This window comes from Cavia porcellus, unplaced genomic scaffold (genome assembly GCF_034190915.1).
Source record: "Cavia porcellus strain 051 isolate PalLab524CR breed Dunkin Hartley unplaced genomic scaffold, mCavPor4.1 scaffold_28, whole genome shotgun sequence".
Classification (NCBI taxonomy): Eukaryota; Metazoa; Chordata; class Mammalia; order Rodentia; family Caviidae; genus Cavia; species Cavia porcellus.
In genome coordinates this window covers 37,681,269-37,707,229 of record NW_026947511.1, presented here as the reverse complement: position 1 = coordinate 37,707,229, position 25,961 = coordinate 37,681,269, and the positions used below count along the sequence as shown (strand labels likewise).

At 46.0% G+C, this 25,961-nt stretch overlaps 1 long non-coding RNA gene across 2 annotated transcripts in view; it reads right to left on the bottom strand.

Moving 5' to 3' along the window:
- Positions 1-3,454: 3,454 nt before the first annotated feature.
- The window catches only part of LOC134473674 (uncharacterized), a 42,752-nt gene continuing 20,245 nt past the window's right edge, over positions 3,455-25,961 (bottom strand). The window contains exon 3 of one of the 2 annotated variants that reach the window (XR_010044047.1): positions 3,455-6,843. This is a non-coding gene — a long non-coding RNA (uncharacterized LOC134473674). Of the gene's footprint in view, positions 6,844-21,688; positions 25,776-25,961 lie in introns of those variants that run through there. The other variant, XR_010044046.1, reaches the window with a different exon arrangement.

Genomic DNA, 25,961 nt, shown 5'->3' with positions numbered 1-25,961 from the left:
ATCAGTATTACAACCCATGAACACTCAAAGCCCACAGTTTAAAGAGCATGTATCCGAGGAGCATCAAATGGGAGGTTCTGTCCCCAATGTGGTCTCTTATCTCTGAGAGAGCCACTGTGTCATTTTGAGACCTATTATTTTTGTGCCTTGAGTCCTTCATTACATCTTTTAAAGTCAAAATATAGTTTCGTACTTACTTAGAAACTTTCGTAATTTTCTAGTGCAGAGAAGGAAACAAAAGAGCTCTCAGAAATTGTTTTGAAGTGGAATTGAATTTGCATCTGCATCAAGCTGAAGAGAGTGGATTGTTCTGTCTTCCACAGGAAATTTCATAACACGAATTTCCAGAGACGATCTGACACCAGAATTCTTTGCCTTGCTGAGGCCCAAATTCTGCTGAGAGCAGCTCTGAGATGAGACATGGGGCAAAATGTGTAAGAAAAGAAGCCAGCTCTGATCATTCCTGTCTCTGCTGTCCCCACATCAGGACAGCTGATGACAATTGCTAATGGCCATGCATTAGCACAGTTTACAAGTTCCTCTTATGTCTGACTCAAAAACAGTGGTCGATCTGCTTGACTTATTTCTCTATCTGCACAGTTTCAAACTTTAAGAATTCCTGCCCTTACTGGCAGAAACACAAGCAGTGCCCACCGTTATATTTTGGGTTGTTTTGTTTCGTGTGTGTGTGTGTGTGTGTGTGTGTGTGTGTGTGTGTGTGTGTGTGTGTGACTGGTTTAAACATGCAAAGCTGTGGAACAGGAGCGACTCCAAGGCACCTGTGTGTGGAGGTCACACTACTGCGTCCCACACCAGCGTGCAGAATCCCTGCAGCCACCGCTCCGTCCCGTCCACGCTGTCCTTTTCCTTTTAGCACGTGCAGCCTGTTGGTCTCTGCCCCCAGCTGGATTTCTAAACAGTTTCTACATGCTCAGAAGGGTGAGAGAAGCTGTTTGAGGTTTAAGCAAAGTATTTTGTCACTTTTTATTTGAATATCTTTCAATCATTGTGCTTTAGATAAATGCCACTCGGGAAAATACTCTCAAAATATCAGTGATAGAATGGCGAGCCCTCACCGTTTTTTTTCCTCTTTCCTCTGATTTGCTGAATTTCTAAGCTCTTCTCCTACAAATCATCAAGTAGGGGAGATGTTTTTAAGTTGCTGGAGAAAGGCTTCAGGATCAGGAGCTTGTGCCAAACTCACTGAAGCTGGTGTGTCCACAGCCGAGACTCAAGTCAAGGTCAGGGGAACACACCACCTCCATATGTGCCCTTGGCCATTGTAAAGAGTTACGTAAAATAAGTGCACCAAACAGTTCTCATGCTGACTGGCAAGCACACAATAAACACTGTCATCATCTATTGTTGTTATTGTGCCATTGTCGTCATCGTCATGGAAGTCTTCCTGCACAACCCTTCATCCCGAAGGGAACAAGGAATCCAGCAGCACAGGGGAGAGCTTTACATCCTGAATTAACCCTGAATGAGCAGCCACCCTGAAGACTGGGAACCACAGAAGGGACCATGAGATGAACAGTGACATTATTCACCCTATGAGCATCATCAGAATCTCCAAAAGAACTGCCCTCTGGATCCAGAGTCCAAAGGACCATCATGTTCTAGGAGTTGATATTCCCTTCCCAGCAGTCCCCAAAGATCAACTGTCAGGAAGGGCAAGAAGGCTGGGGATCTCCACTGAAGACTCCCTCTGTGGGAGAACAGGTCCCACCACAAAGCCAGCGACAGATAGTCTAAGGCCAGGGGACAGGATGGGGCTGCGGCTCAAGCTTCACATTACCCAGCCTCCCTGATTCCTCCTGTCCCAGCACCACAATGTGGAAGTGGAGCATTGGTCATGCATGTCCCAGCTCCCAGGGGAAGCCTGTTAGGGGACTTGGGTACCAGGACAGCTCCCAAGGTCAACAGGTCTAGTGAAAGGATGATCTCCCGGCTGCGATGTCCATGGTAGACCATGTGACGAGACCAGTAGAGACCTCAGCTGTTCCAGGCTGGCTCCCTGCTCCTGGGAACAATGTTTGGAGGGAACAAGGGAGCAAAGAGGGAATTCTGCTCTTCTCACAGCCCCCAGGACGATCCTAGGGAGCATTTGCACACTGTAGACCCTAGAAACTGGCTAATCTCAGTCTGGAGAAAACGAGCCACAGACACATGTCCTAACATTCCCTGGCTTTCCCAGACTCCAAACTTTGGCCCAGGGCCCTAGAAACCCAGGAGGCTGAGAGCAGCAAAACAAGCCATTTCGCCTCATTCCCATCTCCTGCAGTTTCCTGTCAACTCTACAGCTGTTCCCCAGACAAGGGATCACAAGCCACATGGTCACTTCTTGGACTGAGAAAGAACCCAAGGGTCACCCAGGCCCTCCTTCTGCCTATTGCTTGGGAACAACATCACATTCCCAAGACACTCTGATGGACAGATGCATCTGACGTGCTCTAAACATCTGCCAGGCCTTTCCTGGGGTGAAATTGCCACAGAGCCCCGGGCTGGGCAATCCCCGCAGAATGAGGAGCTGCCCCTCAGATTCCTTCTGCCTCGCTGCCATTGTGTAGAGCCCCCAATTTGCACTTAATAGCCAATGTAGCTGACTCATACCATTGCCATGTGTCACACAGACCACAGGTCCTGTCCCCATGAGAGGCCAGACTTCTATGCTGTGCAGTACCTGGATCAACATGGGATATAAAGCATGAAGGGGAAAATGAGTCAAAGCAGACTCCATGGCTCTAAGCCTCAATGCCTGAGGCGTGGCCTCAGGGAGAATAAACTAGAAGACCCTGGAGATGCGAGGATAAGGAGAAAGAAGATGCATGGGTTCCTGAGCATGGAGTCATAATCCAGGACATCAGACCTTCCTTTGTGATCCAGACAGGATGAATCCTACAGAATCATGAAAACCACTTCCCAAGGCTTGCTCCATTCAGAAAGCTACTATTTTCATAGCCAAACAGAAAGGACATTATCCAAACTAGCCCTGAAATTGCTTGACCCTTGCATGTATCTAATAAAATAACATCCCTTTTCAATTTCCAAATCTCAAAGGCAAGGGAAAATTGTAGACGTGATGGACAATGGGAGAAGAGCTGATGCGCTCTCTCCCTAGGTCAGTCTGGAGTTCTTGATTGGTCTCAGTATTTAAGAACAGTTTTAAAGCATCCAAACATCTTTTTTTAAGCAGACTATCCCTAGTCTTTTAAGGGTTGCTTACCTGATACTTTCCAAGCCCTCAATACTCACTCTCCTCTGAATATATTTTAGTTCACTTCTGTCCATCCATGACTGCAGGATCCAGAATATAAGAGAAGTTTCTAACGCAGTCTAATCTGGTAAAACTCCCACAGATCTCTCACCGCCTTATGCTGGCCACATTTTTTTCTTTAATGCAACCTAAGTGCCACATTGGAATTTTATCAGTAGTGGGAAAGGCTCATATTGCCTTTGTTGTCAATTTAATTTCAGTTTGTCTTCTTCAAAAGATGTTTTTGATATGAACATAATTGTTTGGGTTGTTTTGGCTTGGGTTTTTTATTCTGGCTAATCATAGAATTGTACCACAGTTAACTTACAGGGTAGCTATTAGTTACTGGCCAATCTAGCTCATTAAGATCACTTTGAGTCTAGATTCTGTGGGAAGCCACCTGAGATGGCGCCCATTTCCTGCTTCCGGGTTCTTCCCGGCCTGAACAAGCCCGCCAAATTGTCATATCTGCCCAGTTACCCGTGACGCTAGCCTATCAGCTTGTTAGGCGCGCTTCTCTGTGATTGGATACTGCTTCCCCTTATAAGAGGTTGTTCCTGCCCCCAACGGGCGGAAGAGGAACCAACGTTGAGGGTGGCGGACCTTGTTAGGTCCGGTTCGCTGTACGTAATAAAGTTTGAGAGCTGATCCTGCTCGAGTTTGGTCTCCTGTCTCCTGCGGCTCCGGTCATCTGGTGGCCCGTTCGGGGAAAAAGGTAAAAGACTCAGCGACGTGCCTCTTCGGCCGGGAGGTGCGATTGCTGTCGCCTGCGGTACGACGGAGGACCTGGCCCAATAACAACGGAAGGCCGCGAGCACCTCTTCTCTTCACCCTGATCAGCTACGTGAGATACAGCGGTTCCCGGGACAGGTGAGTACTGGGTCACCTGGGTTGGGTGGACGCACCTAACAGATTTTGAGCGCCACACGGGTGGACGCCGGTTTTTTTTTTTTTTCTCTTTTCTTTTCCCTTTGCATCTGTTTTGCTTTTGCTTCGCTAATACAGCCCGACAGGCTTTTGAGCTCGATCGGAATGCTCAGTGGAGCCCGGAGCCACTGCCGATTGTGGGTCTCCGGAGGACCCTCAGGGCTCTAATTCTGATTCGGATTCGGAAGGCTCAGAAGAGGAGGTCGTCTTTGCTAAGCATGACCCTCCTACACCGTTAAAAGAGGAACTTAGGGCTCGGGAAGATAAAAAGGGGAACCAAACACCACCCTGCCCGAGCTACTCCGCCTTACGGGAAGAGCTTAAGCCCTTCCACCCTTTGGCAAGTTCGCGACCCATGGTCGCTCCCTTCAGGGCGCCAGGCCCCACTGCACCGCCGTGGCCGGAAGAGGAGTTGCTCCCTGGGCTGCCACCACAACCTATGGCACCGCCCTGGTTAGAGGGAGAGCTACTTCCTGGGTTGCCTTCTGCGCCCCCATCTGGGGAGGGAGGAGGACGTTCCTTCCACCAGAGGGTATGGTCGCGGCTTCCCTTTGAGTGTCCCGGTCTCCATGCATTCCCGGTACAAGTAGGAGGCAGGGGAGGAGGAGGATATTATGAGCCCTTAGAAATTAAACAACTTAAAGCTATCAAGGACGCAGTTTCAGCTTATGGGCCCAATGCGCCATTTACCATGGCGCTTTTAGAGGCATTGGCAGGTCTGCTTTTAACTCCTGGAGATTGGACCCAGCTGGCACGCGCCTGCCTCTCCCCCGGACAACCCCCAAGGACAAGGCATCATTGAGCGATCCCATCGGACACTCAAGGATGTCTTACAAAAACAAAAGGAGGGAATAGGCCATGGCCTAACGCCCAAAGGAAGAATATCATTGGCACTCTTTACCATAAATTTTTTAAATCTTAATCACAATAATCATTCCCCTGCCATGGAGCACAATAACCTGTCCCCGGCCGACAAAGGGCTGGTGAGATGGAAAGATGTCCTTACAGGACAATGGATGGGCCCGGATCCAGTGGTTAGTTGGACCCGAGGTGCGGTTTGTGTCTTCCCACAGGAACCAGGCTGCGAACCGCTGTGGGTCCCGGAAAGATTGACGCAAGCAGTAAACTCCCCACCAGTTCCTGATAAAGCACAGGAGGATAAGCCCGCGGACACAAGTCAACTCGACCCTTCTGGGACCGACGCTCAGCGCGCGAGACCATCTACAAACTAAAATGTCTGGTTTGGAGTTTTTTCTATTCTGTGGGTTCCTATTAATCACCCCTGTGATATGCTCAGATTCCACAGAACCACCACAATATCTTTGGGGTCCTTGGCACCACCTGCCTACATTGGCACCTTTTTCGGCAGCCTCGCCCGCCTCACCCAGGGTTTACACCATCAATCAAACAGTCCTTGATTATGACCCACCCGCTTAACTCCGGTCGACCCTCCATTTCTCTTCCTTCTGTCCCACGATTACCTCTTTTTGGATCCTAATTGCCATGGCTATCCTAGTAGGGCTTGTGGTTATTAAATGCTTGTTAGATCGCCTCATACAAACTCAGCAGCAGGTTAAGATCACAGCTATGGCAGCCATGCAAATGGCAGCAGGTGGCCCATCAGGCCAGCAGGCCGCCGCATATCTCCTTCACATTGCAGAACATCAGCTATAAGAGCTGAGTGGGCAAGCCAATGACGGGTAAGACGGGAAAAGCCCTCCCGGTCAACCTAAGACAGGCTCCACTCAGATATACATGGCCTATAAGGCCAGGGGTCCCTTCTGGAGTCAAATTATTGGCATTGAGATGTGAGACCAAGGGTACTGCAGTGCCATCCGCCCCAAAGGTTGGGGGGAAGGCAGGAATGAATGTCTATATGCATCCAGGTTCGGTTCACAAAAGCCTGGCCCTGCGAAAAAATGAACCACTCACCTTGAGCATGGTCCTGGCGCAAGGATATGCACAAAACAGGGTGATGCACAGCAGGGTATAGACCTCTACATTCTCTCATGCCTCGGCCTACAAGGTAGGCCCACTCCTAGGTGTCTAACAGCAACAAGGTCATAGACACCTTGGAGGGACCCACAGACCATCCTATTTTAATAAATAAAAAAGGGGGAGATGTGGGAAGCCGCCTGAGATGGCGCCCATTTCCTGCTTCCGGGTTCTTCCCGGCCTGAACAAGCCCGCCAAATTGTCATATCTGCCCAGTTACCCGTGACGCTAGCCTATCAGCTTGTTAGGCGCGCTTCTCTGTGATTGGATACTGCTTCCCCTTATAAGAGGTTGTTCCTGCCCCCAACGGGCGGAAGAGGAACCAACGTTGAGGGTGGCGGACCTTGTTAGGTCCGGTTCGCTGTACGTAATAAAGTTTGAGAGCTGATCCTGCTCGAGTTTGGTCTCCTGTCTCCCGCGGCTCCGGTCAAGATTCTGGTTCTTGTTAATCATGCTTCATAACTGCTCATTCCAAATTTGATAATCAGACTTTTTCTTTCAAATGTTCACTAAAAGTGGTTGTATGAGATGGAGATAAATGGAAGCCAGTGGGTCAACACAGTGTCATCCTCCTCCTTCTCAGTGAGGCTCTCTTTAGGGTCACATGGAGAATGATGCTGTATTTTCTGGTCCCTTTCCTACTGCTGAGACAACACGCCTGACATCTGAAATTTGAAGGAAAGGAGAGTTGTTATGGATCACATTTCAGTTTCGGTAGGGTCAGTCAATGGTGTGCTGGTTCCATGAACTCATCTGTGGATGAACCCACTGATGGCTACGGCACCGAATGACCCAATCACCTTCCACTTGGGGGCACAAGAGACTCCTGGGGACAATTAAGATCCAAACCGTAACACTTCATTAACTTAGAAAGGAAACCATTGTACTATATTAGCCATGGGAAAACTTGCAAGCTGTATTCATTAAACAATGCCTGTTTAATGAAATCCCGTGACGAAATATATAGGTATGCATTTCACTATTAAGAAAAAAATGTGTTTGTGCTATCAAATTGGAAAACAAAAATAATGGAGTACTTGACTTAAGTTCCCATTTCTATTCATGATGTAATTTTCTAGCTGAGACCAGAGATGAAAGCTAAGGGAAGTGGGAAGAACCCGTGAAACTGATGTTGGTCAGAGGTCGGGGGGGGGGAGAGTTACCCCTCAAACCACAGCAGCCCAGTGATGTCACAGCAACTTAGTGACATCCTGAATGTTTTATAGCTGCATAGGCACTTGGGGCTTGGCATACATACAGCACTAAAAAGAGGCCATTTAAAATAGCTTTTCCCTCTTACAGTGATGATTCCCACTGAGCATAAGCTCAGGAACTAGTGTAATCATGTGACTCATTCAGGCTTGATGTTAAGGGGGTAAAGGGAAAACCTTTGCAAATGTGTTAATATTCACCTAATACACTCTTAAACAGTGAGCCAATTGAGTCTACTACTGGCTGCAGATTCCTAAGGGATAATCACAGTTCTTTGGCTAAACCATCTCCAGCCTCACCTGTCTCTCACCTCCCCAGTCTCCATGGAAGCAAGGGTAAAAGCAAGGAAGAAGTTCTCTCTCAGTCCAGGACTGGACCCACTGGGCGAGATGAGTGTCTCAGTCCTGATCTCACCTGCCTCCTTGGTCAGTGGACTTACGGGAAGGTCCTGTGCCTTTCAGGACAGGAGAGGCCACGTGCTGGGAGAGGAACAGAAAAACACGGGAAGTGTCTCAGGAAGGGCATGAGGCTTAGTGCACACCCACTCTGGGCCATGATGCCACTCTTGATGTCTTGGGTCCACCAGCCTGAGTGTGGCAGGAATGTTTCAAGCTCATGATAGGAACCTCACCCTCCGGAGCCTGGACAGTAAGTGCCTGGACAGTAAGGTGCCTGAACATAGGACATTTGATGCTAATTCTGAGGAAGCCCAAACAAGATGGGAGAAGTTGGTTATCCTACGTCAGCATGCAGCTGGAGAGTGGGATGGTAGGTCCCCAAGTTACCCTTCCCTAATTCTTCCTCAAATCCAAACTACTGTGGGAATACAAAATAAAACCATTAGATACTCGTTCCTAATTTACATAGATCAAAGTGCAGGATGGGGGCTGGGGATTTAGCTCAGCAGCATAAGCGCCTGCCTTACAAGCAGGCAGTCGTGAGTTCCATCCCTGGTACCAATAAAAAGACAAAAAAAAAAAAAACAGCCAAAGTGCAGGATGCTGACTCCTACTGGGGTCTGTGCCTACACCCCCCAACTCCTCAAACAGGTGCATAGTGAAGGCTCAAAAGAATGAGACAATCAGCGTGGTCTTTAGGGCTGCAGGAGGAGTGAAATCCTAGGCAGAGCAACAGATGATCCTAATTAAGGAAAACTACCTAGAAAGTCTCCAGGTGGCCTTAGCTGTGGCCTATCTTGCACCCCACCCCCCCTCCCAGATAGGCCACAGCTAAGGCCACCTGAAGACTTTCTGGATAGTTTGCTCTGAGGGGTCCTTGAACTCCTTCCAAGATCCTGTTCAGGTTTCCTCCATTGTCCACTCAACTCCTTGTTTGTTCTGATTAAATACGGGCTGCCTAGGGTCAGTTAGCCAGCCGACTAGCAGAGTCATGAGCTCTGCCTGAGAATTCCACAGGAAGGAGTCTGTTGGACAGCATTGAAGCTGAATACATGTGCAGGGCTGTGGCCCCGGGCATAAATTCTCAGGGTGTGCAGGACTCATGGCTTATTACCAGCTGTGACCAAGGAGCTATGTAACAGGTCAGGCAGGAATGCAGACTCTGGTTCCCAGCTGTGTGACATAGGGCCACCTCCTAGTTTAAGAATTAAGATTTATTTTAAATTACTGAGTGCAGCCCCCGGGGGCTCTCTGTTCTGTCTGTCTCTCCAGTCACCCTGGGACCTCATCCTTCTTGGGGAGCCAAGGAGAGCCACTAATTTCTTGAACTTGTTGCTTGTTATTGGACAGAGCAGTGATGTCCAAGCTCTCCACACACTGGACCAGAAACTGAAGTCAGCTCGAGCATTGCTGGTGACCTCCATCATCTGGACTTGTGTCTGGCCTGTTGGACACACTGGTCGCAAACTCAAGAACGGCTGTTTCACCATTTAACCCAAATCACTCTTGGGTCACACTGAGGAAGGTGGGGCAGAGGTTAAGTATACCTGGTGTTCTGGGAGGCCTCGGCACCACCTGCCTTCCTGTTGTTTTTAATTCTGTCTTAATTACAGCCTTAAGTTATAGCTTTCCAGCCAATTTCACTTAGCAGGAGCTTGTTGACAAATTCAAGTGAATTCCCCTTGTAAATAAGATCCATAGAGATTGCCTGCTAGTGAAATAACAGCCATCCTATTGCACTATTTATTCTTCTCTGAAGCTCGCTGGCTTCATGGTGTACCCTAAATCTTTATGGACACAATTACTAGAGGGACATCATTGAGTCTTAATATGCATTGAGGAGACTATGCTCCTAAGCATAGTCTTGAGGACTTTATAGGCATCATTTAGCTTGGGGTTATTGTTCAAATTAAGTGCTTAGAAACAGAAGGGGTTTTAATAAGCAGGTCCTGCTGGACAAACGATGACCATTATTAAATCGTCTCAACTGCCTGCCCTCTGTTTATTGTTATTATCTCCAGTTTACAGACAGGAAGGTAGAGATTACTCAATTCCTCCCATCATCTAAGTGGGATAGCCAGATGTGAAACCTGCATACTCTTAATTAATACATTTATGAGTGGTTTGTTAGAAATTTGTTCAAACTTCTGGTAAGACAAACAGATAACTCAGGGCTCTTTCAGTGTTTCCAATTGATGAGAAAAAGAAAAATGGAATGAATATCCAAAAGAAAAACCAAGTGGGACATTGAGAGTCTTGTCACAAATAAGAGAAGTAGGGAGAAGTTTGTTTTGAGGGATTTGGCATTTGGGTTGGATTTGTGCACACTGCGGGGAATAGAGCACAAAGCAGGACATTGCTGGGAGCAGAAGAGAGTCTAGGGCCCAGCCAGGGTGTTCTCTGAGCTCAAGGTAGACACTTGAATCTGATGATTTAAGAAACGCTGACCTTAGACCCAGCGGCTGAAATATCTTTCACAAAAGCACACGTATAAAAATAGAAGTCCTTTATAAGCATTCCAGGGAAATTCTTCAACTCATCAAAAACTGCTTGAACAGAAAAGGGTCAAGGCAGGCACAGTCCCAAACAGGACCGCAGTGGGAACCTCCCACACAGAGAGGAAGGGGCAGAGGGTCCCAGCAGCTCTGGAACCTGATGCAGGAGAAGCAACTCCAGGTAAGAGGCTGGGTACCACCTGCCCACCCTGCCCAAGAGGATCCTGAGGTCGAGGGAAGCGATGTCACCAGGCTTGCTCAAATACAGACAGTAGAACACAGAACTAAGCCTGGTACAAACATGAACCAGTCTGGTATTGGCCAAGAAGTGAGAACTCTCCACTCCAGGACTTCTGCGAGTGGCAGGCGAGGGGAAGTCCTGGCTGGATTTTTCTGTAGCTCCCTCTCCAGGGCTCTGTGGAGATCTACAACTAGGGATATAACTCAGGGGCACATGCAGCTCCCTGGCTAGCGCAAGGTCCTGAGTTCAATTTCTGGTACCTAAAAAAGATTTATGGGCTCCATGTGGGTGACAAGTATGTTTTTTTTACACCATACAGCTATTTCTAGGCAGAATGTGGATGGATAGCAGCTTGCCCCTCCCTGTAGCCCTCCTAGGCCCCATGGAACAGGATAGCAATAGCTGAGTATCACTGCACTTTGGAAAGCATCCCTTCCTTTTGCTGTGATTACAACTCTGAGCACAGCAAGGATGGCTGTGGAGAACCCCAGCCCAGACTAAGTGGCCTCTGGTGAGTCTTGGCTTTGCCTCATCAGAATTGCAATTGCAAGAAGGAAAGAGGCGGGGGAAACCCAGGGTAGGAAGGGAAACCCAGGGTAGAGAAGACTTAGATGGTGACTTAGATGTGAGGAGGGAGTGAAGCCTCAATTTTTCTGTCTATATTAATGACCCTAGGAATTAAGAATCAACTGCAGCCACAGGCATAAAGCTGCACACAGCCCCCGGCACAGAAGACAGCAAGTGCGGAGATGAAATTTCCTTCTCCATATTTGTATTTCACACGCATGGAGCGAAAGGGCACACATCATTCTCTATGGTGCCAAGCACTCAGCAGACGGGGGGAGGCAAATGAAGTTACAGGCAGCCTAAGCCTTTTAGGGGCAAAAACAAACTGCCAGTATCTGAACAGTGGGAAGAGAACCTTTTTCCAAATAAATTACTCAATATTACTTTCTTTTTTTATTTTGATGATAGTAAAGTACAACAGAACAAGACAGAACAAAGCCAATGGAGATAATGCAATGAAATTGGTACAGAACTTCAGAGCAAGATAGCGGGATAACAGTAATAGGTATCGTAGTATATCTCGTTATCTTCACAATAGTTGTCCATTCAATCAGGTATCGCAAAATTAAATGAAAAATATAGCATTCTATCAAAACAGAATATAAATAGAGCAAAATAATTAATCAGCACAAAGCAAAACACTGAAAACAATACTTGCCTTCAAAGAGAAGATAGAAAGAAATCCCCCATAATTGCTATTCTGCATACAGTCATCCTCCCAAGAGATGCTCAGACCTCTGGCCCCAGGTCAGCATAATCAACCCAACAATACAAGAATTTAGTTGCTTTATGTGCCTTGGTTGCCATCAGCTCTGGCTGTCCTCAGCAGCACTCAGTTGCTAACTGGGGGAGGGGGGCACATTTGATTCTCAGCCCACTTGCCGGTAGGCTCACAGGAGATGCTAACTTGTTCTCTTCCTGGTGCACCCGCCACTTGCTCGTGCCGCCGCTTGCTTACCAGGCAGGAGGGCGTTGCTTTCGTGCTCCGTCCCCCAAGTTCCAACATGGCTGGATCTTTCGATATTATTTGCAAAGCACAAAGTCCAGAGTGTGATCTGCCATAGGGCAAATCATACGAAATATGCACCTTCCTGTAAAGCCCAGCTTTTCTCCCCTCCAGGCAGCCACTGCTAGCAGCATGGTCTGCATTGTCTGCTGTGCTTCATTACAAACAAGCAAACATGCAATTGCTGCACATTGAGGTCTGATTTTTCTGTGTTCCACATCCAATCCATCAAGAAGGACTATCAGCGATCCTTTGGAACTGCACCAGAATCAGACCGCTCACCCAGATAGCCTCCCTGTTTCTGGTCTGGATTATTACAAAAGCCTTCTCAGTGACCTTGCCAGGGTCTGCGCCCTGCTTAGGCTCCTTCAAGGCAGCACACATGCACCCCCAAGCAAGGGCTCTGCAGTGCCTGGCTCTGTTCAAAATGCCCTTCTACAAGTATCAAGTGTCCCCCATTCCCTCCACCGGTGGTCAAACATCACCTTGTTAGCACAGTCCACTCTCCAGACCCTATTTTAACTTTAAAATGCTCCCCTCTTCCTTACCCTCTATTTGGTGTTTTTTTTTTTCCCCACAGCTATTTTTAAGTAGTGCTCATGTAGTCTATCACATTTGTGGACTTTTTCATCTGTGTGTGTATTTCAAAGGCTCCCACAGTGCCGGAATACTATGAATAATGGAAGGCTGAAGAAAACTTTTTTACATAGTTATTGAAACCTATGGGTATGGTTTATTCTATAATTTATTCACCCTGGGCAGCAGGAGACACAGAGAGAGAAACACTCAAAGTGGGGGTAAAGCCCTCCACCCTCCCCGGGGTGAGTTGTGCCCACTGGATGACTCTGTTAGAACTCACTGGTCTCCATCTGGCTCCAGGCTGGGCAGTTGCTGGTAAGTAGGGGTGGGTGAAAAACCACAGCCAGGGTGGGATGGGATTCGAACCCATGCCAGCTAGGGAGGGAGAAAACATACTCTAAGAATCGCTGTGATCACTCTTAAACCTCCACAGCCTGTAAAGATTTGCACCAGTGTTCAAAGCCCTCCCTGGGCTGGAGCTCAGGAGCATTAATGACCACTGAGTCTAGCTAGATGGGAAGAGAAGAGGCTCTGCCGGGCACAAGGGAAATCAATTCAGTGATTAAACACTTCGATGGCCCTGAAAATGTCTCTGCACATCTGTGCTTATTTCTCTTTCTCCTCCTCACCTCAATCCCTCTGGAAATCAAAGCCTGTTCTGACCCACAGATTACCACATGGGCACCTCAGTTCCAGCCCCATTGACCCAATCAGGCTGGCAGCTTGACCCTATCTTTCACCATTTTGTTAAACACCAGCCCAGGCCTCCAGTTCACCTCAACCCAGGGTTCTGCTCTTTCCACGAGTAGTGGGCAGAGGTGAGAGGAAGACCTTGAGCAGGGCACTGAGGCTGGTGTTGCTCTGGTGACTTGCTGTGAAGCCCCAGGGTAGATAGCTGAGTGGGGCCCTGCAGAGCAAATACTGCCTTCCTGTGCTCCTTCATTCAATTCATGCAACAATGCTATCATAGCCAATCTGCACCTGACCTGCTCACAGGGGGACAGTGGCTGCTTTTGTTGGTGTGTGCACCTAATGCTGTCACCACACCATGGACAGGGTCCTGCCCTTAGGATCATCTGCTCTAGGCTGTGTTTTTAACTCTATAGGAGCAGCACAGAGCAACATCATAGGCGAAGGATGCCATGGAAGCCAGTGAGCCCCTGTCCAGCTGGGAACAAGACAAGGATGGAGTGGCCATTGGCCGAGGAGGTAAGGCCTGGACAGAGTTAAAGCTACACTCACAACACAGATTCTCCTCTAAACCACACAGGGAAGTCAAGGAAAGGAAGAAAAAAAAGGAGCAAAAGAAGCATGTGTTTTGGATTTACAAGACAGCACCTGGACCCAGGTCAGCTTGTGGACACCTCGGAAAGCTGAGAAGTCTGATCACCATGGGAGTGTCTCCTGCACATGGGGCCCCAGGCCACCCCACCTTCATGTCCTCTCCTCTGTTGAAGGGGGAGGGGGGATTGATGAAACCAGATTCCTCCACCCTGTCTTGTGGGGTGTACTTTCTCTCCCAGGCCTTCCCACCCAAGGGCAGATAACCTGCTCACAGGAAGTGACTCATGCAGGCATATAAATTACCAGTGTTGACACTGTGTGTTACCTAGGAGAGACTGTGCCTTTGAGAGACAGGCAGCCTTTATCCAAATAAATGACACTGGCTCTCCATGCTGAGTGCCAGAGGAGCAGGGCTGTGTGTGCTGCTGGGGGAGGGGGAAATGAGTCACCCTAATGCCTCTAGACACTGGCTCCGTTCAACCTTCCAGGTGGGTTCTCTGGGGTCTTCTCTCTGCCCAGTGTGACTCCATTGAGGGTAATACTGTCCACCTTGCTTCCTTGGTCCAGGGCACAGAACAGGGTATGGGCTACAGCAGACACTACTCAAACAAACGTCAACTGACTACTTGATGATGTCTAGTACCTTATAACACAGAGCTGATAAACTGAAGAAGAAAAGAGGAGCCAAGAAAGCCTGAAATATAAAAATGAAGAAAATGGGGCTGGAGATTTAGCTCAGCGGCACAAGCACCTGCCTTGCAAGTGGGCAGTCGTGAGTTCGATCCCCAGTCCCCCCAAAAAAGAAGCAGAAAATGTTACATGAGTACGTGCTATTGAAAAATCAAATGTGGATAAGCCAAAGTAAAAATTAAAAAACACTCACAATTCTCTCTCCAGGCTCAATTACTGTTAACATAATGATATAAACTCATCCAGATTTGTATCCCTGGCTATCTCTCTACTTGCACGCATGTATACATGTTAGCTTAATATTTTATAACTACTTTCAACACAGTAAATTACAAAACTTACCACATGGTGATAGCATGTTTCATGTCTTTTTAAATGATTGCCTAGTAAGCCAGCACCTAGATATTTTGTTGGCTTCTTATTGTTGGATATTAGGTTATTTATAACTTTTCACCGTTATTTACAAAAATACACCAAGGAAAACTTTGTTGATAAGTCTTTGTGTTTTCTATTTACTCTCACAAAGCAAAATACTATCATTTTTACACTTACAACACTGGCAACGTGTACTCAATGTACTGTCTGTGCCAGGTACTTTACACGGTATTTAATCATCCCCCACCCTGGCACAGACAAGCAAAAAGCTTTGGAGACGCTGAGTCATCTGCCTGATATTACTGTTATTCATGCTTTCCTTCCCTTCCCTACATACTGCCAAACTGTCTTCTAGTTTGGAAAGGCTTTGGTAGCATTAGAACCTGTCGCTGCCGGTAAACCCTCCACATACCTCCTCTAGAGAACTAGTCCCGTGTTTTACTGGTCGGTCAATACATGTTTTTCTCATGTGTTTACCCAGATCTTTGTGATACTTTAATCAGCTTGTACTACCTGGCAGTGACTCACTTTGTGATTAGACTGCATTCCACAGAAGTGGTTCAGTCACGTCTCTAAGTCCTAAAGCATTGGTCTGGACCCTGAATTCAACTCCTTCCCTGGTGGTGTGGGATCCTTGGGCACATCAGCTAATTTATCAAAACTTTGGCAGGTATATAAAATGCTGAAAATAACATCGGCCTGACTCATCTCCAGGGTCATGATGATGCAGTGAGATGGTAAATGAAGTTTGATGAACTGGAAAGCCAGGTATTGTCATCAATACCATCATTATCATCATCCTTAAATCTATTACTCTGTTCTTATTTATGTCTTTGCTTTCTTGGACAGCACCAACTGCCTTTTGAAAACATGTCATATGTAAAGATATTTATGTGAATCCCTATAGGACCAGGGCCCCATCTTTTGCTTCTTTCACTGGAGTCTGTTAATAGCAAGACTTGAAGAGCCTTGTTCTCTTGAGCTAGCAAGTGTCATTCGGACTGGGAGAAGTGGGAGGATGTATAACTGAACACAGTGGTTCTCCTTTTGGTGCATGCAGAGCCAATGAGCACAACCAGAAGATGGGGGAATGGAGAAAGATTCATCACTTGCAGCACGCAGTACACTAGGGTTAGCAAAACAGCAATCTCCTTGAGCAAAAGAATCATGGGAGTTTTATTCTGCAAACCAATTCATGTTCACACTGGAAAGCATGTGAGACAGACACACATTTGAGCATGCTCAGTGTAAGGTGAATGTTTCTGAGCATGCTCAGTGTAAGGTGAATGTTTCTGAGCATGCTCAGTTTAAAGTCATAGATTACATATTTTAAAAGATGGTAGATGGACTCCAATACTTCTGGATTTGCTCAGTTCAGTCCTGTAAAGGAGTCAAGTTTGGTCTAAGTCACCTAGGACCATGTGTCAGCATGACTTGGAGGCCTTTGCTTGTTCCTCCTAATTTTCTCAAAAAGAATTTTAGTGGAAACAAAAAGGACAATTTTGAAGGAACAGTAACAGTCTTTTAAAGAAGTGCCAGCTTTCTCTCCTAGTCTCCTAAGGGCGGGAGTTTCCCCCTAAAGGCACCTGCCTTGCTTGGCAGCTAACACACCCTGAGAAGAGAGTGGGTAAACCAGAGTCAGGGCCACAGTTCAGAGGAGTGCCTATTCACAGGAAACAGCAGTTAGAGAGCAAGAAAGGAAGGGGAGGAAAAAGAAGACGGAAGAAAACAAATCAGAAAAGGATAAACTATGGTATTAGGAAACACTTCGAGAAGAAGCACTTTTAATTCATTGAAATTCACCACAGGCTGGTTGCAACGGATTGTACCTTCCAGGGCACAGACTCAGAGGACGGGGCATTAGAGAACATACTAACAGGAGATCAGAACCAGACCTGCATAAACCTGCAGGCTTTGAGCTTATTAGGTTTTTTTCTCATTTTCTTCATCTTTAAAATAAAAGCAGTTAAATCATGTACTTGGACTTTTGTAGCCCTAAATGTCACAATTATCAGCAGTATTTCTTTTCAGATTCTTTGTCCTCTAGGCTATGAAAATTTCTTGTCCTCTTTCCAAGACGCTGCAGTTTGAGAACACTGAAAGCTCACCCTGAAGGGACAGAAGAACAGATTTATAACATCCAACGTGTTGTGCTAGTTGATGTTGTACAGAGTGCAGCCCTTCTTTCTGGGAAGTCGGGTGCAGTGTTAAGTGAAGGCCCCAGGGAAGAGTCCACTGGTACTGCCCACAGGGGATGAGGAGGTGGAATAAATCTGTGCAAAAATTTACTGTTTAAATTGAATTTCTGCTGGCTAATTATTCATCCCCAAAATGAAAAAAAAAAAAAAAGGTCAATCTAATATACTCTTGAAACAAAGCAGAAAATTAAAGTTAGCTTTTTGGGGAGAATTCCAAGGATAGTACAAAGAAAAAGAAAAATGGGTAATTGATATTAAGCATGATGTGTCAGAAAAAATCTTGAATGCTTGTAAGTGAACTCTTCTCCGTCATAATTCCTTAAAGATGCATTTTTCCCCAAAGAACGGATATAGGTAATGTCTCTCCTTCCCATTTATTTTGATCAGAAAGCTGGGTGTCAGTTCACTGCCAAATTATTCCAACATTATTACTCCGCTTTCCAGATACAAAATGAACTGTTTCTATCAATGGTTTGAAACGCTAAAAATGCAAATGACTCAGTCTAATTTACCAAACCATGGGGGTGGGGAGGCCACGGGCTCCAATCTCTGATTTTTTCCACTCCGCTGGAACCAAGAAAGCCGCCTGCACAGGTATCACCAATTCTTTGCACAGAGAACTGGGGCTTGGGTTTTCCAGCTCATCGTATCAGGCTGAGAGAGAAGCTTTATCCTACATTATTTGGGCATGGAGTTGAGCAATGACCTTCATGAGGAAATCCAATTCCCGGAACTAAATAGAAGAATTGAAAAACAGAGAGGAAGCTCCGTGGCTCTAAGTGGTACTGTGGAAAGCAATTTATTGGAAGTGGTTGGACTGTAATTAAATTAGTGAAGAGGATGGTCTCAGTTACTGCGGTCAGATGGAGTTGCCCTGGGAGATTCTACGATGTGAAATACCCAGATGGAAACCGAGCCCAGCCACTGCCAGGGAGGCCTGTGGAGGAAGAGAAAGATGCTTTGGATCTGCTCTTCAAATCCCCCCTGGGAAGAGACACGGTGTCAAGACCAGGTCAGCCTCACAGAGTCCTGTTCCTTAGGGCGGTAGCACTCACACCCAGAACTGTGACAAAGCTGTCAGGGGACTGATTTAGTAATTGCCCACTTTTAACCCCAACTCACACACTCCATATCCAGCCACTTCTGAGAAAGCCCCCACCTATGACAGCATGAGGCTTTGGGGGGACATCTAGACACAAATCCTGCTGTGTGCAGGATTAAGCATGGAGGTCCTTGCTATCATTTTTTTACTAGATATACAGGCAAGATAATTAATCAGCAAGAAACTTTATAGGATGCATGCACCATGGAAGGTTGCATGCCCAGAAAAGAAATGTTGGTTTCACCTAAATTGTGTGGGCAAAAGCAGGGGCAGGTTGCTGAGTCAGGCGACACTGAGCCGAGATGTGGGGAGGCATCACGTGAGTTTCAGGAGACGCTGATTTCCGCCTCCTCCTTCTCAGCTACTGACTGGGAAAGTCCCTTCCCACATCACTTGGATCCTCAATTTTTTCATCTGAAAATGAAGGTGGTAGACCAGAAGTTGCTAGGGTCAAGCATACATGAAGAGCTTTTAAAACTCAACAGCTAAAACTTCTCAAAAAGTAGGGAAAGGGCAAAAGACCAATAGACATTTCACTGAAGGGGACGTACAAATGGCAAGAAAGGCCATGAAAGGATGATTCTACATCTTTGTAGAACTACACAACTTCCTAGAAGGGCTAAAATGCAGGGGGGGTGGGATGTGATACCACCAAATGGGACAAGGATCTGGAGAACCCAGATCACTCACATACTGCCAGTGTGTTTGTAAAATGGTACAGCCACTCAAAAAGTGTGATTTCTTAAAAGAACAAAAAAACTAAACATATGCTCACCATATGACCCAGAAACTATATTCTTTCGGCATCTATCCCAGAGAAATGAAAACTTATGCTCATACTAGGAGCTGTGGATGACTGTTCAGAGCAGATATATGTGTAATGGGAAAGAAAGAAAGAACCCAACTATCCTAGGATAATTGAATGACTAAACAAACAGTACTACATCCATACTATGGACTAGAGTTCAGAAATAAATAGTTCAGAAAATAATAGTTCAGAAAACTATTGACTTATGCAACCACTTAGGTGCTTATCCAGGGAATCGTTAAGTGAAAAAAAATCTCCAAACCTTATATATTGCATCATTCAATTTATGTAACATTCCTAAAGTGACTTAGGGCTTTAAAAATCAGATCACTGATGGCCGGAGGGGAGGCTGGGAGGAGGGGATTCAGGGAGGTGGATGTGGCTATAAAAGGGAGACAGGCAAAGCCTTTCCAACGAAACTGTCCTATATTTCATTATGATGGTGGTCCATGGATCTACGCATATGATAAAATTCAAAATAACTGAACATACATAGGAAATACAACAGCATACACAAAATGAGTAAAATGTAAGATTACCACTCTATCACCATCAGTCTCCTAGCTGGGATACCTTACAATAATTATGCAGGGGGGAAGGAGATAAAGAAAATATGAATTATTTCCCATAATTTCATTTGAATCTCATTATCTCTAAATCTGACAAAATTATTTAAAAATAAGCCCTAGTATCAGAAATACCTTTAATGCTGTAAATCATAAATAAGGAAAATGATCATCACCCTTCCACTCCCAGCCATCTGGATGTTAACTGAACAGAAATTCATTTTTGTAAATGCATAGTAGTCATGTATCACATGCCAGGCATTCTGCAAGAAGCAGGTACCAAGTGACAGGTCAGGAATGATCTTTGTCCACAGAGAAATTACAGCTTTCAGAGGAAGCCAGGCATTAGACAAATATCCATCTAAACAATAAGCCAGGAAGGCTTGTGGTGTGCACACACAGGGAGGACCCACCATGCCTAGGTGGGTACGGAAGAGACTCCCTGAAGGAGAGGAGAGACCATGGAAGAGCAAGAAGCCACTAGGGGGTGGAGGAAGAGATTGTTCCAGGAGCAGGAAATGCACTAAACCCTGGAGGGCCATGTGGTCAACCAGGGATTGCACCAGCACCAGACAGAAGACAGAAAGGCAGGCACAGCTGGATCATGGGAGGCTTCCAGGGTTGTTAGCCTCTCGCTGAGAAGCAGAGGGAAGAGAGGGGAAAGGTTCCGGCAGTGTGAGAGGTGGCTGCAGCTGCAAGAGCTATAGAAGCTATTTTCAGAACCTTGTGATTACAATAGCAATTCAGCGCTGGAATAAATTACAACAGCGCTTGAGGGAGCATTCTTTCGGAAGAAACTGAGTTGACTGTTAAGGAAGATAAATAACTCACTTCACGTGGGAAAGTATGCAGACGAGAGCCTGGGTGGGAGGAGGGACGGGCTGTAAATCAGAGCAGAGCAGGGACGCCAGACACAGCCCGTGTCCCCGGTTTCTGGCCTTTGAAGTAGGGAGAGTAATCATGTTGCTCCTTTTGTCGCAAGCAGGAAGGCTATTTTGCAAGGCTACAGGAGCATTTTTCAACTGCCGCTTAACTTCACTAACGTAGGATGGTACAACAAGATTTCTAAAAGGCAAGGTGCTCATCAGGTGGGCACCCCACAAGGCAGGGGAGGGAGAAGAATGGGGTCCTCACGTTTCACAAAATGACAAGGTGCTTTTTCCTTTGCCTGCAGTCTCCTGCTTCAGGCTAGGCTGTGTGACTCTCTTTAATAATTCCTGGTACTGAAGAACAAAGTTACACCAGACTAGAGAAGCATGTAAAGTCCACTGTGGCAATGGCCAATTGCATTTAATTATTCATAATTATATGAATGGTTTTTGAGGGCTACTGTCATGCTACTATTTGTGTAGCGTTTCACACATGTAACTGATTTTGTTTTTGTTTTTTGTTTTTTGAGACAGGGTCTCACTATGCAGTTCAGACCGGCCTTGAACTCACTATGGCTGGTCTTGAATTCGCATCGATCCTCCAGCCTAAGCCTCCCTAGTGCTGGGATTATACGTATGTACCACCATGCCGAGCGTCACCCATGTAACTTTTAGGACAGTAAGAGTGCAAATGTTTATTGACAAGTTATTGAAAAGTAACTGCCAATCACCATTAAGTAGCCAGAACCTGATGATGAATCTCATGGACCTCAGTCACTTAGCAGAGAGGTGAGAGGGAGTCTTACTAAGGTACAGAACCCCTAGTATGCATGTATATCAGACTATAACTGAAGGAAAAATGGGAAATAACCCTTTACCTGTATTGAAACATTTCTAAGTTATCCTAAAACTCAGTAAAGCCCAAATACTTGTTAGTTTGGGCCAATTAATAATCGATCTGAAAGGATTATCAAGCAAAAGTTAAACAAATTGAGAGAGAGAAAGGGATCAAAAAATGAGCAAGATACTATTTATATATACTAATCTTCCAAACAAGTTACTTATTCTATATTACAAATATATGCAAATAATTTTTTTAAATTAGCAGAAATACCTGAGTGGTATGGATTAAGAACTGGTGGTCAACTTAACACCAGCTGGATTACATCAGCATGGCACTGAGCGAAGATGCTCCACCTGAGGAAAGTTGCCAGCATAAATAGAGAGGTGGAGAAGAAAAAAGAAGGCGTTAATGCATTGAGGCATTGAGGCATTGTGGGTTCTCCTATGAGTTGCTGTTTGAGCCATTGGTTCTCCTGGAGAAGCTCTGGTCCTGGCATTGAGGCTTGCTTCCTGGCTTTGGAGGGGAAGACATGTGCCGCTTGGTCTCCAGGATGAACTCCTCATGTTGGCTTGCTGGCGTATACTTGACTGTGCTTACCGTTGTCAGAGCTTGGGGCCCCCATGGCACTGAGGATGGCTGTGGTGCCTTTCAGGACAGCCCTGGTCTTTGTTGTGAGTGTGACTTCTCGGCTCCAGGGTAGAACCCTCATCCCACCAGCACAGCTCCTTCACCCTGCTAGCATGGACTTTCTGGCCTCCACTGCTGACCTTTGGGCCTTCCCAGCACGGATCCATAAAAGAGACTGGTGTGAGTCCTTGTGGGCTCTGGACCTCCAGCTGGACTCATGGGAGGAACTGTCATGAGCTCTGAGTTTTCATCTGGACTCATGTGGGACATTGCTGTGGGATTCAAGCCCTTGACTAAATATTCTGTGTTTTTGGTGTTTCAGATAGATTTCCTGCATTTTCTTATGTTAACTCCCAGTGACTATTATAAAAATAATATTATAAACTCCATGTCCTGATTCTAATTGTTCTCTGCACAACCCCTGACTACAACACTGACTATGCCCAGATACTGTGCTAAAGAATAATGCATCATTTCAAAAGTATTTGATGAAAACTACCACTGAAAAATCCTTTATTCAGTATAACCAGAGCTGGGTATTTCCATATGGACTATGGAAATTATAACTGCAGTGCCTAGGAGAGCATGATTATCTCTATGAATAAAACATCATGAGACACTGGATGTATCTAGTAGTACTTGAACCTAAACTTTCAATCCTAACATCTTATGTGGGCCTGTATTTAGTATTCCCCATAGCTACACCTTCTCAAGTCCCTTCCATTCACTGAAGGCAGGCCTAGACTAAGTTAAAGGAAAATCGGCTGGGACTCTATTGAATGGCAAGAAGATCAGTAACCAGCAACACCCGTGAGGTTGGCATTCTGTGGGCCCTCTGTGGGTGCGCGGTTGGCATACAATCTAGGGAAAAACAACTCTGAGGCTGTGACTCACCAAAGAGAGGGTTGCTTGCTACTGCAGAATAAATGTGGGCCATCAAGCCTGGCTCTCCAAACTCAATATCAGTTTGATCCCATCTTTTTGCATTCACACAGAATTCGAGTCTTCTTTCTCCTGGGTTCATGAAACAGCATCAGCAGTAACCCATGAATAGCACTCTTTGGTTTTCTCCTTGACTTTATTTATTTTTATAATAATCTCTGGTGACTACCTGATCCATGAATGAGAACCTGGTTGGTAACTTCAACTCTTGTTCCTTTATCTACCCATCCACCCTGAGATGACCTCCATCACGAATTTTCTTTTTCTCATTTCTTAACCACAAGAAAAATAAATATTAGGTGTAAACAGCTTACGCCTACACAACTTTTTTAGGGGGGTACTGGGAATCGACCTCAGGACCTCATGTTTGCCAGGCAGGTACTGTGCCACTGAGCTATATCCCTGACCACTCCCCAAACAACTTATTTTTGAACTTTATAAAGTTACAGTTTGTATTCTCCTAGAATTTGCATTTTTTTAGTCAGGCTTGTTCATCCCTGTTGTTACCTGTAGTAGGAACCCTTTCACTTTCTCTGCTGTGTAAGACAGCAGCATGAATAATGCACAGTGTTCACCATTTGTGTGATCCCTGGCTTTTTTGCTGTAATGAGCAGGCTGTGTAGACATCTTATACACATCTGGTCATACATCTATAAGAAAATTGACAAGTACAATTGAAGACATACAGGTATGTCTGTTATAAAATTATTTAAAAGTCAAACATCAAAGAGTCTACAAAGACCAAGTGTTGGGATGATGAGAACTGGGGAGATCTATGTCTCTTACCACAGGAGTGTAAATACACGTGCCACTGAAGCCACCTTGGCATCATCCTTAAAGCTGAAAGTGGGCACACCCTGCAACAAGTCTCAATGCACGTTGAATGAATGACTGAACAAGCAATCACCCAGCAAGTCAGCCAAGATACTTTCTATCTTTTCTAATTTTGTCCCCTACCAGTGTTCTGGGGACTTCTCCATATTCATGGGTGCAGGTTTTGGCCCAAAGAATCACATGGATTCCCCAGCTGAGGACCCCCCCACATCATGCCACATGACATCTTTTAGGACAACTAAGAAGCTAATAAACCTCAACATTCAATGTTTTAGCAGGCCTAGTAGGAGCTACATGTATGTTTATTACTGTTGATTTCCTTCAGAGCTCTTGGAGGAAAATGTGACTTTTTGTATAATTCAAGAGTTCTTAGTCATTTGACCAGATATTTCTACACTTCTTCCATCTTGATATGAGCTCAAATATTTGTTTTCCTAATACATATCTTAGATTTTGCCTTGGGATATCTCTCATAGTGGAAGATAAGACTTCAGTGAGTTCTGCTCTGTCCCAATCATCCTGCAATCAGCTAAGTCCTGAGCCCCCTTGGGAGGCTAGCTTTACCCAGCTGTGTCTGCTGTGGCCATAACAACACCTAAAAATAGTCCTGAGCTCCAGCCAGGGGAGCCCTCCAGTGTCTCCTTTAGTCAACATCCTCCTCCGAGAGTTCTGACCTCACTAATTGTCAGGGCCTGTTGATCCTCAGCCGTTTCCACTTCCTCCCCTTCAGTCACAGCCTTCAAAGCTATCAACAACTATGGGCTGCATGTGTCCCCAAAACCCATGTGTTGAGAACAACTCCTGATGCAACGGAGTTAGGAAGCAACGTGCAGTGAAAAATGATTATACCATGAGGATGGAGGGAATGGATGAGTGCCATCAAGGCAGGAGTGAATGCCTTATAAAAGCTTGGCTCCCCTTAGCCTCTGCCTCTCAGCCTGCCTTTGTCCTTCCTCCATCTGATGCCTTCTGCTATGTTCTAGCATAGCAAGAAGGTCCTCTGTATATGTCAGTCTCTTGGTCTTTGTAGCCACCAGAATCATGAGCTGATGAATTTCTGCTCTGTTCATCAGCCGGTCTGTGATGTTCTGTTATAGTAGCACAAAGTGGCCTAAGACACCAAATGTCATGGTTTATGTTTGTGTCCCCCAGGCCTCATGAGTTTGCATTGTTCATTTGTGATGGTTCATTGTATAGTGCTTGGATTGATGGTGTCAGTGCTCCACCCACATAGGGGTGGAGCCAGGATGTGATGTAATGGCAGGAAGAAGGTGTGTTTTTCTCTTTGCTGGTTTGAGTTTGCTGTTGGCGGCCGCCATGAACTGCAGCCCAGCCATGCCTGCTCGTCTTGGAGCCAACTGAGTATGGACTGAAACCTCCAAAAACTGTAAGAAATAAACCTTTCCTTTCCCAGCCTTGGGCTTCAGGTATTTTGTCTCAGCAATGAGTGAAAAGTAACTAAGACACCAACCAATGCTCAAATAGCCCACGTGGCTCTTTCTATGCTTCCCCTCCTTGCTCCGTCCAAAAATCTCTCTCACATCTTGTATCATTATCCACTCATCCAAAGCAGGTTCTGCCACTGATTTTATCACTGATTTCCTATCTGTGGCCATCAGAAAGCTGGTGGAAACTTTCCTCCTAAGTCAGAGTCAAACAGTAGACATTGCTGTTTGACTGGCTGTTGGCTCTGGAGTTCACCATCAGGTATTCCCTCTAAGACTAGAAGGATGTGGGGATGTGATTGGGATTTGGTGAAGTGGTCATTGCATGGACCCTTGAGCACAGTTCACATTGCTGTCTCCACCAACCAGAAGTCATCAAAGCAAGTCCTCTTCCAAATTCTAGGGAGATCTGTGTCTTGGAAATCCAAGGTGTGTTGCTCATGGGTTTCCTGTAGAGTGCTTTGAGTGGGACTTGGGCGTCCCACAGAGCACCTGGAGACTCCGTTTGCTGTGTTCTGGGTCAAGGAGGGGACAGAAAGGACAAGAGGACAAGTAAGAAGAGAGGGAGATCAGACTCAGGTAGCAGAGCTGGAGAGGGGTCACACACTAGTCCATGCCAGCCGCAGGATCATCAAATTTCAGAACTGAAAGTGACCACAGAACTTGTCTAATTTAACCAGCTCATCTTACAAGTAGGAACA